Source organism: Macaca mulatta, chromosome 10 (genome assembly GCF_049350105.2).
Source record: "Macaca mulatta isolate MMU2019108-1 chromosome 10, T2T-MMU8v2.0, whole genome shotgun sequence".
In the NCBI taxonomy this organism is placed as follows: domain Eukaryota; kingdom Metazoa; phylum Chordata; class Mammalia; order Primates; family Cercopithecidae; genus Macaca; species Macaca mulatta.
In genome coordinates, this window is record NC_133415.1 from 60,321,673 (window position 1) to 60,338,142 (window position 16,470).

Sequence of the window (16,470 nt, forward strand, 5' to 3'; positions counted from 1 at the left end):
ACAGGCACAAACCCTGGGAAAACAGCTTCAAGACACACCGTCTGCCCTACTGCAAAGTGCATGCTGAAGTTCTCCTTGCCCTCCTTCCCACTCCATTCTATTTCATTCCACTGCCTAGCCTCCCTCCCACCCATCTATTCTTCCCAGCCCCCAAACTGATGCTGGGATTGCCATATCCTGGAAGCCATGTGGAAGGCTTTTATGACTTACAGTCATTTAGGACTTAGAGACCACAGTAAGGAGCTTAGATTTTATTCTAACGGTATTAAGAATGGAGGCTTACACCGAGGTCTTGGAGAATCAAGCAAAGCACTGGGAAAGCAGAACCATGAGGCCTGGCCAGTCTCAATCTCTGAGACTTCCAAGGTTCCAGCATGACTCTTAGCAGACACCATTACTTGACCAGATGCCCCTTTGAGGGCTGCATCAGGCTTTTAATTCTCCTGAGAGGAGGCAGGAAGTGAGCAAGGAGGAGAATTCCTCTGTACCAGCATTGCAATCCTGAGGATGGCAGAGAAGAATCCACCCCAGGAGGCAGAGAACCAGCCAGGGCCTTGCACAGAGTCTTTCCAGAGCTTAAGCTGTGTGTGGCACTCGAGTCCCTCTGCCCTTCCCTTCAGGCTCTTGCTTCCAAGAAAGGAAGAGAAATGCTCCTCTCTCTAAACCAGAAGTGCTCCATTAGGAGGGCATTTTAACTGTTCAGGCCTGAAGCCCAGCTGAACTGTGCATTGCTGACCACGTTAATGATTTCATCAAAAAGGCAAGCATTTTAGGATGAAGGTCCATTGAGGAAGAGTGTAAATCAGCCTTCAGTTCATTAAGTGCAGACAGAGCAAGGAGCCCAGAGAAGGTGGAGATCAGAGAACTGACCTCTCACAGCGGCCTCTCAGGGCTGATGGTGTTCTTTATTGCCCTGAATTCTCACTGTTCTCTCTCTCTCTCTCTCTCTCTCTCTCTCTTTCTCTCTCTCTCTCTCTCTCTCTCTGTGTGTGTGTGTGTGTCCTTGCTTTTCCATTTTCATTTCATGACCTTGAAATATTTCTGTCTCTTTGGTTATTTTCTCTTCTTGTCAGCTTCATCTCCTTAGAAGTCCTTACTCTGAAGTCACTCTTCAGTTATACAATGTCATAAAAATCATGAAGATTGAAAAATATATCTTGCATGTGAATAGACATTTCCCTAATTAAAAAATATTTTTAAGTTCAATGTTTTCCAAAACTGAAACTACCGTAATTAGTTATGGGCTGCCCAACTATGGCCTGCTGATGGTGAACCAAGTCTCCTAGACCAGACACCTTGGCCCCTCACTTGGGGCAGATGGAGAAGAACAGGACAGAAGAGGATGTGGTCACCAACATTTCTGTCCTCCCTCCATGAACTCAGAACGCGCAACAGCCTGTAGGCATGCTCCTCCTTGCTCTGCACATTGAAAGTGTTCAAGGCAAACTCCACTGTGGTGAGGAACATAGGATCCTGGGTTATTTTATTATTACCACCCATTTCCTCCTCAGAACACTGGGCATAGGTCACCAGGAGCTGGAAGCCCATGCGAAGCAGTGACAGTGCCCAGGGCACAGCCTTCCTCCTCTGCTTACTCGACATGATGCAGGCTCCAGCAGCCCCTGCCTTTGCCCTTCAGATCCGTGGTGTCCACCGGAGCCTTCCAGGGCTCAGGTCTGGCCCTTAAATTCACGTGCTGGGGCAGAAACTCCTCCCTCCAGGCCTCATCTCTGTAGTTACACACTGTCTCTTCCACACATGGCCTCTCTTCTTCCAAAGCTGTTTAAATCATCTCCTGTTCAGGGAGAGGAACAGCACCCAGGCAGCTGGGTTGGGAAAGACCAGCAATGGGAGAGAGAGTGCCCTGAACATGAGGCCCAGCCTCAGCTGCCCCAGCACCTCGGCGGGCTAAAGGGGCCCTCCACTGGGCGCCCCAGTGGAGGTCAGAGCCCGGCACAGGAACACAAGTGCAAGAGGTATGAGTGGAAGGTGAGCGCTGGACTCAGTAGTGGAGGTGGGATGGGAGTGGGAGGATGGGTAATAGGCAGGAAAGGATGGAAAGGGGTGACAGTGGACGCTAGGATCGTGGGTGAGCAGGCACAGGGCCCAGAGAAAGCGCTGGGCCTCTTGAGACAGAGGCGGGGAGCACAGGAGGCCTGGCGCGATGTCCTGCAGGTGTCTGCTCCCCCGAGGATCTCAGGACGCGGGCCCCAGCCTGGGGGTCCTGGGCAGGGGTTGAGGAAACCAAGAGCGGGAGCCCCCAACCCTGTTCTCTGCACCTCCCTGAATGCAGCTTCCCAAGCCAGGGACGCGCTGCCAAGTGCTGGTACTAGGGGCCTGGCTCCTTATGGCTGTCCCTATTCCTCAAAGGTGTTTCCAGGACGGGTGGCCGCTTGCAATTGGAGCAGTGGAGAACCAGAAAGAGGAAGAGGCCCCCAGGGATGGCTGAGGTGCGCCCGTTAGGTCGTCACGGGTGCCCTCTTGTGGCCACAGCTGGCACAGCTCAGCGGCACAGTTCGTGGGTGGAGATTCTGAGTTCTCCACCAAGACCCTCCTAGCCTCCAACTCCAGCAGCAAATGGGGCTCTGAAAAGACTGAATAATGCACCCTTCCCAGACCAGACTTCAGCTTTGTCCCTGTGAAATACGCCTTCGACGTTTATCCGCAGCTCCTTGTACACTTCAGAAGCAACCAGCATCCCCTGAAGTCATGTTAAAAATCAAGTTCCTAGTTTGCCCACCTGATGATTCTGACCCAGTAGCTGTGAGCAGGGCCAGGGAACCTACATTTCTCATCAGCTTCCAGAGGATGGAGCATTCCCGGTCTCGAAACCACACTTTGAGTGCTGCAGGCTCAGAATACTTCCTGGGAGGTGCATACACACCAAACCACAAATAAGAAGTAACTCGGCTTGAGGGACATGGAGGTCGGGGATGAGCATGGTTTTTGTGGGGAACACGGGATGGGGAACAGGCTCAGACAGCATGCCTGGTGATAAAGAATAAGAATTTGTTTCTAGACCCTGTGTGCAAAGAAGCAGCAACTCAATGTGACCATTCCAGGAAAGCAGCCAGATGTGCCAAAAACATCACCCGAGGTGTCTGCATCCTTTCTCTGATGGCGTTGAGTTCGCTGGAACTGCAGCTGAAGCGTAAGTAACGTGGTTTCTTAGCTGGAGAGTGATGGTGCACGTGGGGGTAGGAAGGGGGTGTCAGTGAGGGTGGAAATGCCTACCTGGTTTTTGGGATGAGCAGGCCATAAGGTGCTGTGAGAACTAGAATCCTGATGCCTGGAATAGGTTGCGAGTGTCCTGAGAGAGGCCTGCAACGCCCACGGAGGTCACTCTCATCTTGTAAGGTCAGGGGCTGGTGAACTTGGGGCATCCTACCAATCGCCAGTGAGTCCCCCACCATTCTGAGGGCAGATACCCACATGCACTCCAAAGGGAGTGTCCACACTCGCTCTTACATGAGCAGTGGTTTAGGGTCCTGGGCACCAGCTCTGTCCTCACTGTGCAAAAGGGACGGGGATCCCCACACCCAGATGTGAGACCACGGGTATGCAGACACCATGGACCCTTACAAGTGTGTATTTTCTAGTTGAATCCCCAGTGGCCTGGGATGGCCTCCCTTCCCAGGTGGAGAGAGATGGGAATATCAAGACACAGCCAGGTGAAGAGAAGTACATGTGGGCTCCAGGCTGCGGAGCCCCAAAGACGTCAACATGTTGCTGAGGCCAGAGTGAAACCGGAGGGCCCGGAGGGACTGGCTGGCCAGCCCACAGCCGCAGCTCACAGCTCTCTGAGGGGCTCTCCCCAGGTCTCAGGTCTGGGAGGCTTTCTCTCCTGAGACCCCTTTTAAGAGTTCTGTCTCACTCAGCTTCTTCCTGGGCACTCGTTGGCCTGTCTGTCTCTGGGGCCACCGGGACTTGTGCGGTGCCCTGTTTGTGTTGCTGGCACCGGCACCGAACACCCATGTGGTCTCATAGGAAGGTCCCAGTAACTCCTCACTGAAATGCACCTGCTTATCCAGAAACGAGGTCCTGTATTTCTGGACTCGTTCCTTTGAATGATTAGAGAATGCTGGCAATGACCAGGACCAAGCCACTGGCCCTTTTCTGTGAAGCTGAAGGTGAGGTGGCGGACCAGGGGAAGCCCAGTGACTCTTCGGGACACAGGACACTCTCCCCAGCTCCCGCAGACCCTGCAGCTGAGTGCTCTCCCCAGGGTCTGACTCATGCCCCTCACTGCCCGGCCTACTCGGCCACATGCTCTAAAGGTCCTGTGCGACCTTGCTCACTGTCTCTTTCAAGCTGGGCCAGGCTCAGTGGGGCCTGCCAGTTTCAGGATCGCCTGCTGGGCTTTGGGATCACATCTTCAGGACCCTCCCCGTTCTCCCTGCTTGGCATTTCCCGAGGAGACTCCCCAGACAAGCCAGCATTCCCAGGGGTTTCCGTGTGCTGGAAAACAAGGCGGCATCCAGGAGATCAAAGGAAGACAGCAGGGGCAGGGAGGAGCCCCGGACTCAGAGCACAGTGGTCCAGTGAGTACTGTCACAGCAGTCATCAAAGGGGCAACTCTGGGCATGGGGGCAGGGGCGGGGCGGCTGCCTGGGAATTCCAGGGCCCTCTCCGCTCCTCCCTCCCCTCCTCCAGTTTTTCCACCTGGGGGGTTCTTCTTAGCTGTCTTCAGCTGACTTTGAGTTTTGATAATCTAACGAATTAATCTCATAGAGACTATGGCAAACTTAAACTGAGAAAGAGAAATAACAATTGAATTAAAAATGACAAAAGGGGAAATAAAAATACAAACATTACCACTGAATATATGAGGCCTAAATCAGGGGTCGCTCATACCACATGCAAATCAGAAGGCCCCTGGACTGTTTCTCCTCCTGCCTGTGGGTCCAGCAGGTCCCTCACCCTGGCTAGGTTGGGGGTGCTGCCCTGGGCCTGGGAGCTTTGCTCTGAAGAGGAAGTGCTGCCTCAGTCACCCTCAGCAGTCCTCCTGTTCGCTGGCCTCTGCGGACACACCTGCCTTCCCTCCTCAGTGGGCGTTTGCTAAGCTTCTGCTGTGCTCCCAGCGGAATCCTCTCCCATCCAACGCAGCCCAGTGTTTTCTTTCCTAAGTACTTTAGTTTTTAAAAAACTTTAAGTTAATTTAAATTTAAAACAGTACAAAAATGTCATAATACCACTTCTTTTTTATTTTTAAAATTTTCTGTAGAGATGGAGTCTCACTATGTTGCCCAAGCTGGTCTCGAACTGGCCTCAAGTGATCCTCCTGCCTCAGCCTACAATTCCACTTTCACTAAGTGAAATGTAGGTTTCAACATCATAGAAACTCCAAATACCAGTGGCTTAAGTAAACTGGTGTTGCTTTCTCTTTCATGATGCTGACAATGGCTAGAATTCTTACAAGCCTCACTCTTGCTGGGCACTGCCTCGTTGACTCATTTAAGCCTCACATAGAAACAGTCAACCAAAATGGTATATATTTTTACATTTTATGTTTTTAACATTTTGAATAAATAATGACTGTATTTCTCACCACTTTAGGCCTTTACTCAAATCATATATGTGAGTGTCACCTGTGTTGACACTTGTCGCTCTAGCTCCTTCCTTATCAGTGTTTTGCTAAATTCTCCGGGACCTTGTCCTGATGGACTGTAGTTAATTAAGTCCTTCCTGATTTAATTGGGAATGGTGAAATAGGGTGGAGCTTGTAGGATCAGGTGCTTGTTGATGATAACTAACACACTGTGGTTAATTAAAGCATTCTCTACTGACTTGATTTTACACTGGGTTGATTCCATTCGTTTCCTCTTAAATTGGGGTTGCAACGGGCACCTTTGTCCCAGTTTTCATGTGCACCTGTGTGAGAGCTTCTCTAGGGTAGGCCACAAAGAAAATTGCAGGCATATGAGATAGTCTCCTTTCAGCTTTATTAGGGACTGCTGTGCTGATGATTTCCTTTTCTTTTTCCTTTTTTGAGACGAGGGGGTGGGGGGGTCTCACTATGTTGCTTAGGCTGGTCTTGAACTCCTGGGCTCAAGTGATCCTCTCGCCTCCGCCTCCCAAAGTGCTAGGATTACAGGCATGAGCCACCATATGCGGCCTGATTTCTTTCATCATATAGATTTTTCTTAAAAATTGAAGACAGTTTAATGTATCAACGTTTTGTTTAGGGTATGTGCTGTTGTATTTTTCATTTTAACAATCCTTTCCTACGCTCTTCCATGTTCTCTTTCGCCATGTTCTTTCTTTTACTTTTCACACTTAGGTGTGCGATCCAACCGGAGGCTGAGTGTGTGTGGTGTGAGGTCAGAATCCCAAGGTCGATCCTCTCCCCCACTGCCTGCGTGCACAGCTGGCTTTTCCAGCATTGACAATGGAGCAGCTCATTCTCCACCCTCTGATTCCAACAGCATTTCTATCGTAGTCCCCTTTCCCCAAAAGGCTGGCTGCCTTTGAGTCTCTTTTCTATTGGACTGGCTGTATGAAGGAGGCACAGGCCTGAGCTAAGAAAGTCATTGTTTGATCTCGGCCAGGAAAGGAAGAAAAATTCTTGGGCACATCCCAGGCCTACGCACACTTCCTGGGCCCTGCCTGCTAGAATAGATGGGTCTGTTCCCTGGTTCTAGCCCCGGACTCCCTGCCACAGCCTCCCATCCTCGGGCTGCTGCTCTCTGCTAAGATCCTCTCTTTGGGCATATGGTCTGAGTTTGGATCCCAGCTTTTCGGAAAAGCTTCATGTATTGGCCGTGATTATTGATGCTACTGTTATCACAAGCACCTCACCCTGCAAGCTCACCCTCTTCCTTCATTCTTTGGAAACATGAGATTGGTTCTTGCAGGCAGCTTTTCTTCCTAGGAAGCTGAAATTACCTTTTTGATGCAGACGAGCGCTTGTCCTGAAGAGTAAGGGGAGGAACCAGATGTCTATCACTGAGAGGTGGGAGTGCAGAACTGCAGACAGGATAAGTGGGGAGATCTTGACTGATTGCAAGGAAATAGTACCATTATTGGCTCCAATTGTAGAGGCTGGAGTCTTTAGATGACTTGTATGGTTTACAGACTCCACGGAAGGAGGCAAAGCAGTAGCTGAGGAGGTCTTTGGAGTTGGACACACGTGAGTTCAGGTCTCATTTGCACCTTTTGCTAGTTGCATTTCCTGGGGGCACATTTCTACTTTATGTGAGCTTCTGTTTCCACAACAGTACAATTGAACTCTTGTGGTATCTCCTTCACTGAGCTGTCATAAAGATGAATGGGGAGATGTATGGAAGGCACTGGCAGGAGGCCCAGCAGGACCAGGCCCTCCGGAGACAGTGTTTGTGCTGCTCATTCTCATCACCAGTTCTCGGGGGAACATCCCTCACAAGCCAGGCTTGTTGATAACAACCTTCTCAGCAGGCAAGTGGCAGAGAAGCTGCCGAGGGACCCAAATGTCCAGGCTCCCACCAGGGGTAGGCAGGCAAAAAAGAGGAGCAGACGATTCCATAGCTCATCAGTGATTACCAGGCTGTCTGGGACAGTGTCGACAAGGCACAGAAAAGGAATTGCATTTTACTGTTTGGCTTTGAGTTTAGACTTTTGGTCCAAGTCAGGTTGGGGTCAGAACTCAAGAGAGTTTCTTCTGGAGAATTAAATATAATGATTGTCTCTTTGAAAGGCTCTGACAACCAAACTCACTTTCCCAAGCTTCATTTGAAAGGGTTGAGATGCTTGGGTTCACGTCCTTGTGTTCTGCCTTGCAGCTGGGAAACCTGGTGCACGTCAGCATTCCGAAGCCCCCTTTCCTCACCTATGGTTTTGGATCAAGTTTAGCTGAGAGATCGTATACAGTGACATTGTGTGACCTCTTACAGTACGATTTGACTGTTTGCTGTTAGAAGACCCACTATCCCCCGTCCTCATTCTAAAGTCAAAACAGCCTCTGGGCTCCTCTTTTTCTCTATTGGGAGCAAGTTTTATTTTAAAATAAAGTCAGGGATACGCGCCAGATGTAATCATCAGCTGAGGTCCTCAAAACCTTTCATTCCAACCATTCTAATTTCTGTCACAATGGCCCCTTGTCACTGTGAGCCTTTCTGTAGAGGGTATGTGGGGCTGTCCTCCTCTGGCCACTTCATACACACTGATCACAGTGTTCTCAATACTTTTCATTTTGACACTTGGACAATGTTTACCTCTACTTCTTTGAAAACATTCTCTTTAGACTTGGCCAATTTGACAAACGTGTTCTTTCTGCCTTCTTTAGTGGTTGTCCAGGCATGGACAACAGCGGCTTTCTCCTGGAACTGACTCCATTCAGGGTCCTTTTGGATCTCTTGCAATAGTTTTCCTTTGATTCAGCCAAATTTTCCACTTCTTCAATAAGTGTTATTTAGAGATCAACCTCAAATCTCCAACATTGGCGCTTACTTTGAAACCTTAAGCAGTTCACCCCATGCCAGAGATAATACTTCCTTTCGGGGGACAAAAACCGATTCAGTCTATTTTCCACCTTCTTTACTTTTCCAGACACATCAGTGATTCTTGACACATTAATATCTACCTTAAGCCTCACCACAATCCATGTGATTTTAGGCTAAGGAATTAGATTTGGGATATGTTTCTCCAAATCCACATACAGTGGTTCAAGACAAAAGATAACCTATATCAATATTTAAATCTAAATGCCAAATATTGGAGGTGGGGTTATATGTGGATGGGTCAATTGCCATCTTCCACATCACAGGCTGGACACATATTCTGTGAAATAGGCAAGTGCAGTTATTGTTGGGTAGGCCTATGGTCTAGAGAAGTTGTGAGGTAAGACGCCAGGAGAACTAGAACATAGCAACCTGCTCCTGAGCCCTGAAACAGAAGCTTGGAGCAGATAGAGACTTGGATTTTTGTCTTAAGCTCATCTACAATTTCTATCATGTGCTGACAGTACTTTGATAATAATAAAATAATGTTTCTTTTTTATTTTAGCTTTGAATTCAGAGTCTTTCAGACCCAGAAGGGTGATATGGGTTGGGGGCCAGGGGTAGGAGGATTGGGTGGGTTGAGAGGACTTGCTCCTTAGGGGTGCTCCACCACGGACATTCAGATGAGAAGTGGGTGGGAGGAGAGGAAAGCTCCCAGAAAATCCAGTGGGTCACGTGGGAAGTAATTTGTGGCACTTGTTTTAGGTTTACCAGATTAAATGGTCTAAGATAATCATGGGGGATATTTCATCCACTGCTACACATTTCAAGAACTTAAGGCTAGAGTCTTTGAAGTCAAATTCTAGGCTGTAGAATGTGTCTGCTGAGCTCCCCAGCCTGTACCCCATCTCTGTGTTCCCCACTCTGTTTCAGGATATTTTTCTACAGGGCTTGCACATTCTCTTGAGGTTGCAAGATTGCTTAGAAAAACTGAATTCAGAGCAATGCTTACTCACCCTGCTTTGCATACACACACACACATACACACACACACACAGAAACACCCAAAAAGCAAAACATAAGCCACAAAGACTCCTTGGTGGAACTTCAGAGCACTAAACTCAGCCCTGGGTCAGGTGGGCTCTGCCCCAGAGCCTTTTATGTTTTACTGTGTACTTAGAAGGGTATCAGAGTCCTGAAGTGTGGCTGGTCTCCATGTTGGCTTTGGTCCTGGAAGAGACGACCAAAGGCTATTTGCTGATGGAGAGACCATAGGGCCCTACAGGACTCAAACTTAAATCCTCCAACTACAAATTATAAATTATTAATACTTCCAATGGACTTGTTGGTGTTTCCTTGCCAGAACCAACAATACTCAAATCTGGCTGCCCATCTAAGCCACTTGGGGAGCTTAATCTGTAGATGTTCATATGAATTCTGAAGCCTTACCTGATGAATTCAATGCCTGCAATGAGGCCTGGGAACCGGATCTTTAACAGCCATGGCGCCTTCTGCAGGCTGGCCTTCGGTAACCACTGGGGGTTGATCCAAAGGTCTTTCTGAGCTCTCCTGACCCAGGATCCTCTGATTCAATGAATGCATCCCTAGCAGGGCAACAAAGAGCAGGGCTTCAGTCCCTTACTGCATGCCCACCTGCCCATCAGTGCATCCTGCCTGCACCTCGCCTCTCCCAAGCTGTGGTTGCTTCTGAGAACTGAAAGCTCTCCTCTCATTAGAAGAGCCCAGCACCGGTCCTGCCTCTCACTGGGACTCCTTTGGATCCCAGCTCAGCAGGATCCTGCAGGAAGACAGTAGGGTCTGTTGCCTGGGGGTAAATCTGTGCTCCAAACCCTGATGGTTTCCACTAGAAGGCCCTGCCTGTTCCAATCTTGGTGACAGGTAATGACCTTGCCCTTCAGGGAATTGTTTCTGGCATAAAATGAGACTTCCATGCCTGTGACTACTGAAAAGGATGTGACAGATGCAAGAAATACTCCGAAGGAAAAACTAATTTAGCCTATTGTAATGGGTTTTTCAGTGGTAAAATATACATAATAAAAAACTTACCATTTTAACAATTTTTAAGTTTATACTTCAGTGGCATTAAGTACATTCACATTGTTGAGCCGCCATCACCAGTATCCATCTAAAGAGCATTTTCATCTTCCCAAACTGAAGCTCTGTCTCATTAAACAATGACTACCATTATCCTTACCCCCAGCCCATGGAAACTACCATTCTACTTTCTGTCACTATGAATTTGACTATTCGAGTTACCTCATATACATGAAATCAGACAGTGTTTTTTTTTTGTGACTGGCATATTTCACTTAGCATAATGTCTTCAAGGTCCATTAATGTTGCAGTAAATGTCAGGATTTCCTTCCTTTATAAGGCTGAATAATATTCTGTTTTATGTGTATAGTACATTCTGTAAATCCACTCATCATCCATCAATAAACTCTTGGGTTGGTTCTACCTTTTGGCTGTGGACATGGATGTGCAAATATTATGTTTGAATCCCTGCTTTCACTTCTTTTGGGTATATATCCAGAAGTAGAATTTGAATCAAATGGTGATTCTATTTTTATTTTTGTTATACTTTAAGTTCTAGGGTACATGTGCACAATATGCAAGTTTGTTACATATGTATACATGTGTATGTTGGTTTGCTGCACCCATCAAGTCGATATTTACATTAGGTATTTCTCCTAATGTTATCCCTCCCCCACTCCCCCACCCTCTGACAGACCCCAGTGTGTGATGTTCCCCCCCGTGTCCATGTGTTCTCATTGTTCAACTCCCACCTATGAGTGAGAACATACGGTGTTTGGTTTTCTGTCCTTGTGACAGTTTGCTAAGAAAAATGGTTTCCAGCTTCATCCATGTCCCTACAAAGGACATAAACTCATCCATTTTTATGGCTGCATAGTATTCTATGGTGTATGTTTGCCACATTTCCTTAATCCAGTCTATCTTTGGTGGACATTTGGGTTAGTTCCAAGTCTTTGCTATTGTGAATGTGCGACAATAAACATACGTGTTCATGTGCCTTTGTAGTAGCATGATTGATGTTCCTTTGGGTATATACCCAGTAATGGGATCACTGGGTCAAATGGTATTTCTAGTTCTGGATTCTTGAGGAGTTACCACACTGTCTTCCACAATGGTTGAACTGATTTACACCCCCACCAACAGTATAAAAGCATTCGTATTTATCCACATCCTCTTCAGCATCTCTTGTTTCCTTTTTCATGATTGCTATTCTAACTGGTGTGAGATGGTATCTCATTGTGATTTTGATTTGCATTTCTCTGATGACCAGTGATGATGAGCATTTTCTCATGTGTCTGTTGGATGCATAAATGTCTTCTTTTGAGAAGTGTCTGTTCATATCCTTTGCCCACTTTTTGATGGAGTTCCGTGTTTTTTTCTTGTAAATTTGTTTATGTTCTTTGTAGATTCTGGACATCAGCTCTTTGTCAGATGGGTAGATTGCAAGAATTTTCTCCCATTCTGTAGGTTGCCTGTTCACTCTGATGATAGTTTTTTTTTTGTTTTTTGTTTTTGTTTTGTTTGGTTTTTTTGTTTTGTTTTGCTGTGCAGAAGCTCTTTAGTTTAATTAGATCCCATTTGTCTATTTTGGCTTTTGTTGCCATTGCTTTTGGTGTTTTAGTCATGAAGTCTTTGCCCATGACTATGTCCTGAATGGTATTGCCTAGGTTTTCTTCTAGGATTTTGATCATTTTAGGTCTTACATTTAAGTCTTTAATCCATCTTGAGTTAATTTTTGTATAAGGTGTAAGGAAGGGATCCAGTTTCAGCTTTCTACATATGGCTAGCCAGTTTTCCCAGCAACATTTATTAAATAGGGAATCCTTTCCCCATTGCTTAGTTTTGTCAGGTTTGTCAAAGATCAGATGGCTGTAGATGTGTGGTGTTATTTTCTGAGGCCTCTGTTCTGTTCCCTTGGTCTATGTATCTGTTTTGGTATCAGTACCATACTGTTTTGGATACTGTAGCCATGTAGTATAGTTTGATGTTCAGGTAGCACAATGCCTCCAGCTTTGTTCTGTTGGCCTAGGATTGTCATGGCAATGCGGGCCCTTTTTTGGTTCCATATGAACTTTAAAGTAGTTTTTTCCAATTCTGTGAAGAAAGTCATTGGTAGCTTGATGGGGATGGCATTGAATCTATAAGTTACCTTGGGCACTGTGGCCATTTTCATGATATTGATTCTTCCTACCCATGAGCATGGAATGTTCTTTCATTTATTTGTGTCCTCTTTTGTTTCGTTGAGCAGTGGTTTGTAGTTCTCCCTGAAGAGTTCCTTCAAATCCCTTGTAAGTTGGATTCCTAGGTATTTTATTCTTTTTGTAGCAATTGTGAATGGGCGGTCACTCATGATTTTGCTCTCTGTTTGTCTGTTATTGGTATATAGGAATGTTTGTGATTTTTGCACATTGACTTTGTATCCTGAGACTTTGCTGAAGTTGCTTATCAGCTTAAGGAGATTTTGGGCTGAGACGATGGGGTTTTCTAAATATACCATCATGTCATCTGCAAACAGGGCAATTTGACTTCCTCATTTCCTAATTGAATACCCTTTATTTCTTTCTCTTGCCTGACTGCCCTGGCCAGAATTTCCAACACTATGTTGAATAGGAGTGGTGAGAGAGGGCATCCTTGTCTTGTGCCAGTTTTCAAAGGGAATGCTTCCAATTTTTGCCCATTCAGTATGATATTGGCTGTAAGTTTGTCATAAATAGCTCTTATTATTTTGAGATACGTTCCATCAATACTGAATTTATTGAGAGTTTTTAGCATGAAGCGCTGTTGAATTTTGTTGAAGGCCTTTTCTGCATCTGTTGAGATAATCATGTGGTTTTTGTCTTTTGTTCTGTCTATGTGATGGATTATGTTTATTGATTTGCATATGTTGAACCAGCCTTGCATCCCAGGGATGAAGCCAGCTTAATCGTGGTGGAAAAGTTTTTTGATGTGCTGCTGGATTTGGCTTGCCGGTATTTTATTGAGGACATTTGCATCGATGTTCTTCAGGGATATTGGTCTAAAATTCTCTTTTTTTTTGTTGTGTTTCTGCCAGGCTTTGGTATCAAGATGATGCTGGACTCATAAAATGAGTGAGAGAGGATTCCCTCTTTTTCTATTGGTTGGAATAGTTTCAGAAGGAATGGTACCAGCTCCTCTCAGTACCTCTGGTAGAATTCAGCTGTGAATCTGTCTGGTCCTGGACTTTTTTTGGTTGGTAGGCTATTAATTACAGCCTCAATTTCAGAGCCTCTTGTTGGTCTATTCAGGGATTCAACTTCTTCCTGGTTTAGTCTTGGGAGGGTGTATGTGTCCAGGAATTTATTCATTTCTTCTAGATTTTAGAGTTGATTTGCGTAGAGGTGTTTGTAGTATTCTCTGGTAGTAGTTTGTATTTCTGTGGGATCGGTGGTGACATCCCTTTACCATTTTTTACTGCATCTATTTGATTTTCTCCTTTTCTTCTTTATTAGTCTTGCCAGCAGTCTATCAGTTTTGTTGATCTTCTCAAAAAAAAACACCTCCTGGATTCATTGATTTTTTGAAGGATTTTTTGTGTCTCTGTATTCTTCAATTCTGCTCTGATCTTAGTTATTTCTTGCGTTCTGCTAGCTTTTTGAATTTGTTTGCTTTTGTGTCTCTAGTTATTTTAATTGTGATGTTAGGGCGTCAATTTTAGATCATTCCTGCTTTCTCTTGTGGGCATTTAGTGCTATAAATTTCCCTCTACACACCACTTTGAATGTGTCCCAGAGATTCTGGTACGTTGTGTCTTTGTTCTCACTAGTTTCAAAGAACATCTTTATTTCTGCCTTCATTTTGTTATTTACCCAGTAGTCGTTCAAGAGCAGGTTATTCAGTTTCCATGTAGTTGTGCGGTTTTGAGTGAGTTTCTTAATCCTGAGTTCTAATTTGATTGCACTGTGGACTGAGAGACAGTTTGTTGTGATCTCTGTTCTTTTACATTTGCTGAGGAGTGCTTTACTTCCAACTATGTGGTCAATTTTGGAATAAGGGCAATGTGGTGCTGAGAAGAATGTATATTCTGTTGATTTGGAGTGGAGAGTTCTGTAGATGTCTATTAGGTTTGCTTGGCACAGAGCTGAGTTCAAGTGCTGAATATCCTTGTTAACCTTCTGTCTCTTTGATCTGTGTAATATTGACAGTGGGGTGTTAAAATCTCCCATTATTATTGTGTGGGAATCTAAGTCTCTTTGTAGGTCTCTAAGGATTTGCTTTATGAATCTGGGTGCTCTGGTATTGGGTGCATATATATTTAGGATAGTTAGCTCTTTTCATTGAATTAATCCCTTTACCATTATGTAATGGCCTTCTTTGTCTCTTTTGATCTTTGTTGGCTTAAAGTTTGTTTTATCAGAGACTAGGATTGCAACCCCTGCTTTTTTTGCTTTCCATTTGCTTGGGAGCTCTTCCCCTATCCCTTTATTTTGAGCCTATGTGTGTCTCTGCACATGAGATGGGTCTCCTGAATACAGCACACTGATGAATCTTGACTCTTTATCCAATTTGCCAGTCTGTGTCTTTTAATTGAGGCATTTAGCCCATTTACATTTAAGGTTAATAGTGTTATCTGTGAATTTGATCCTGTCATCATGATGTTAGCTGGTTATTTTGCCCGTTAATTGATGCAGTTTCTTCCTAGCATCAATGGTCTTTACAATTAGGCATGTTTTTGCAGTGGCTGGTACCGGTTGTTCCTTTCCATGTTTAGTGCTTCCATCAGGAGCTCTTGTAAGGCAGGCCTGGTGGTGACAAAATCTCTCATCATTTGTCTGTAAAGGATTTTATTTCTCCTTCACTCATGAAGCTTTGTTTGGCTGGATATGAAATTCCAGGTTGAAAATTCTTTTCTTTAAGAATGTTGAATATTGACCCCCACTCTCTTCTGACTTGTAGAGTTTCTGCTGAGAGATCCGCTTTTAGTCTAATGGGCTTCCCTTTGTGAGTAACTTGACCTTTCTCTCTGGCTGCATTTAACATTTTTTCCTTCATTTCAAGATTGGTGAATCTGACAATTATGTGTCTTGGGGTTGCTCTTCTCAAGGAGTATCTTTGTGGCGTTCTCTGTATTTCCTGAATTTGAATGTTGGCCTGCCTTGTTAGGTTGGGGAAGTTCTCCTGGATAATATCCTGAAGAGTGTTTTCCAGCTTGGTTCTATTCTCCCCATCACCTTCAGGCACACCAATCAAAGGTAGATTTGGTCTTTTCACATAGTCCTATATTTCTTGGAGGCTTTTTTCATTTCTTTTCACTCTTTTTTCTCTAAACTTCTCTTCTTGCTTCATTTCATTAATTGGATCTTCAATCACTGATATCCTTTCTTCCACTCAATCAAATTGGCTACTGAAGCTTGTGCATGTGTCACGTAGGTCTCATGCCATGGTTTTCAGCTCCATCGGGTCATTTAAATTCTTTTCTACCCTGTTAATTCTAGTTAGCCATTCATTTATTCTTTTTTCAAGACTTTTAGCTCCCTTGTGATGGGTTCAAACATCCTCCTTTAGCTTGGAGAAGTTTGTTATTACCGATTTTCTGAAGCCCACTTCTGTCAACTCATCAACTCATCAAAGTCATTCTCCATCCAGCTTTGTTCCATTGCTAGTGAGGAGCTGTGATCCTTTGAAGAAGTGATGCTCTGGTTTTTAGAATTTTCAGCTTTTCTGCTCTGGTTTCTCCCCATCTTTGTGGTTTTATCTACCTTTTGTCTTTGATGATGGTGACCTATAGATGGGGTTTTGGTGTGGATGTCCTTTTTGTTGATGTTGATGCTATTCCTTTCTGTTTGTTAGTTTTCCTTTTAATAGTCAGGTACCTCAGCTGGAAGTCTGTTGGAGTTTGCTGGAGGTCCACTCCAGACCCTGTTTGACTGGGTATCACCAGCGGAGGCTGCAGAACAGCAAACATTGCTGCCTGATCCTTCCTCTGAAAGCTTCGTCTCAGAGGGTCACCTGGCTGTATGAGGTGTCAGTTGGCCCCTACTGG

The 16,470-nt window shown here is 45.3% G+C and overlaps 1 protein-coding gene and 1 long non-coding RNA gene across 2 annotated transcripts in view; one reads left to right on the forward strand and one right to left on the reverse strand.

Annotated features, from left to right (window-relative positions):
• LOC144332020 (uncharacterized) overlaps positions 1 to 16,470 on the forward strand; it is a 155,349-nt gene that overhangs the window by 13,154 nt on the left and 125,725 nt on the right. The window lies entirely within an intron of this gene.
• The window catches only part of LOC114670428 (putative cystatin-9-like protein CST9LP1), a 35,437-nt gene that overhangs the window by 1,786 nt on the left and 17,181 nt on the right, over positions 1 to 16,470 (reverse strand). The gene's annotated exons all lie outside the window — the stretch shown is intronic.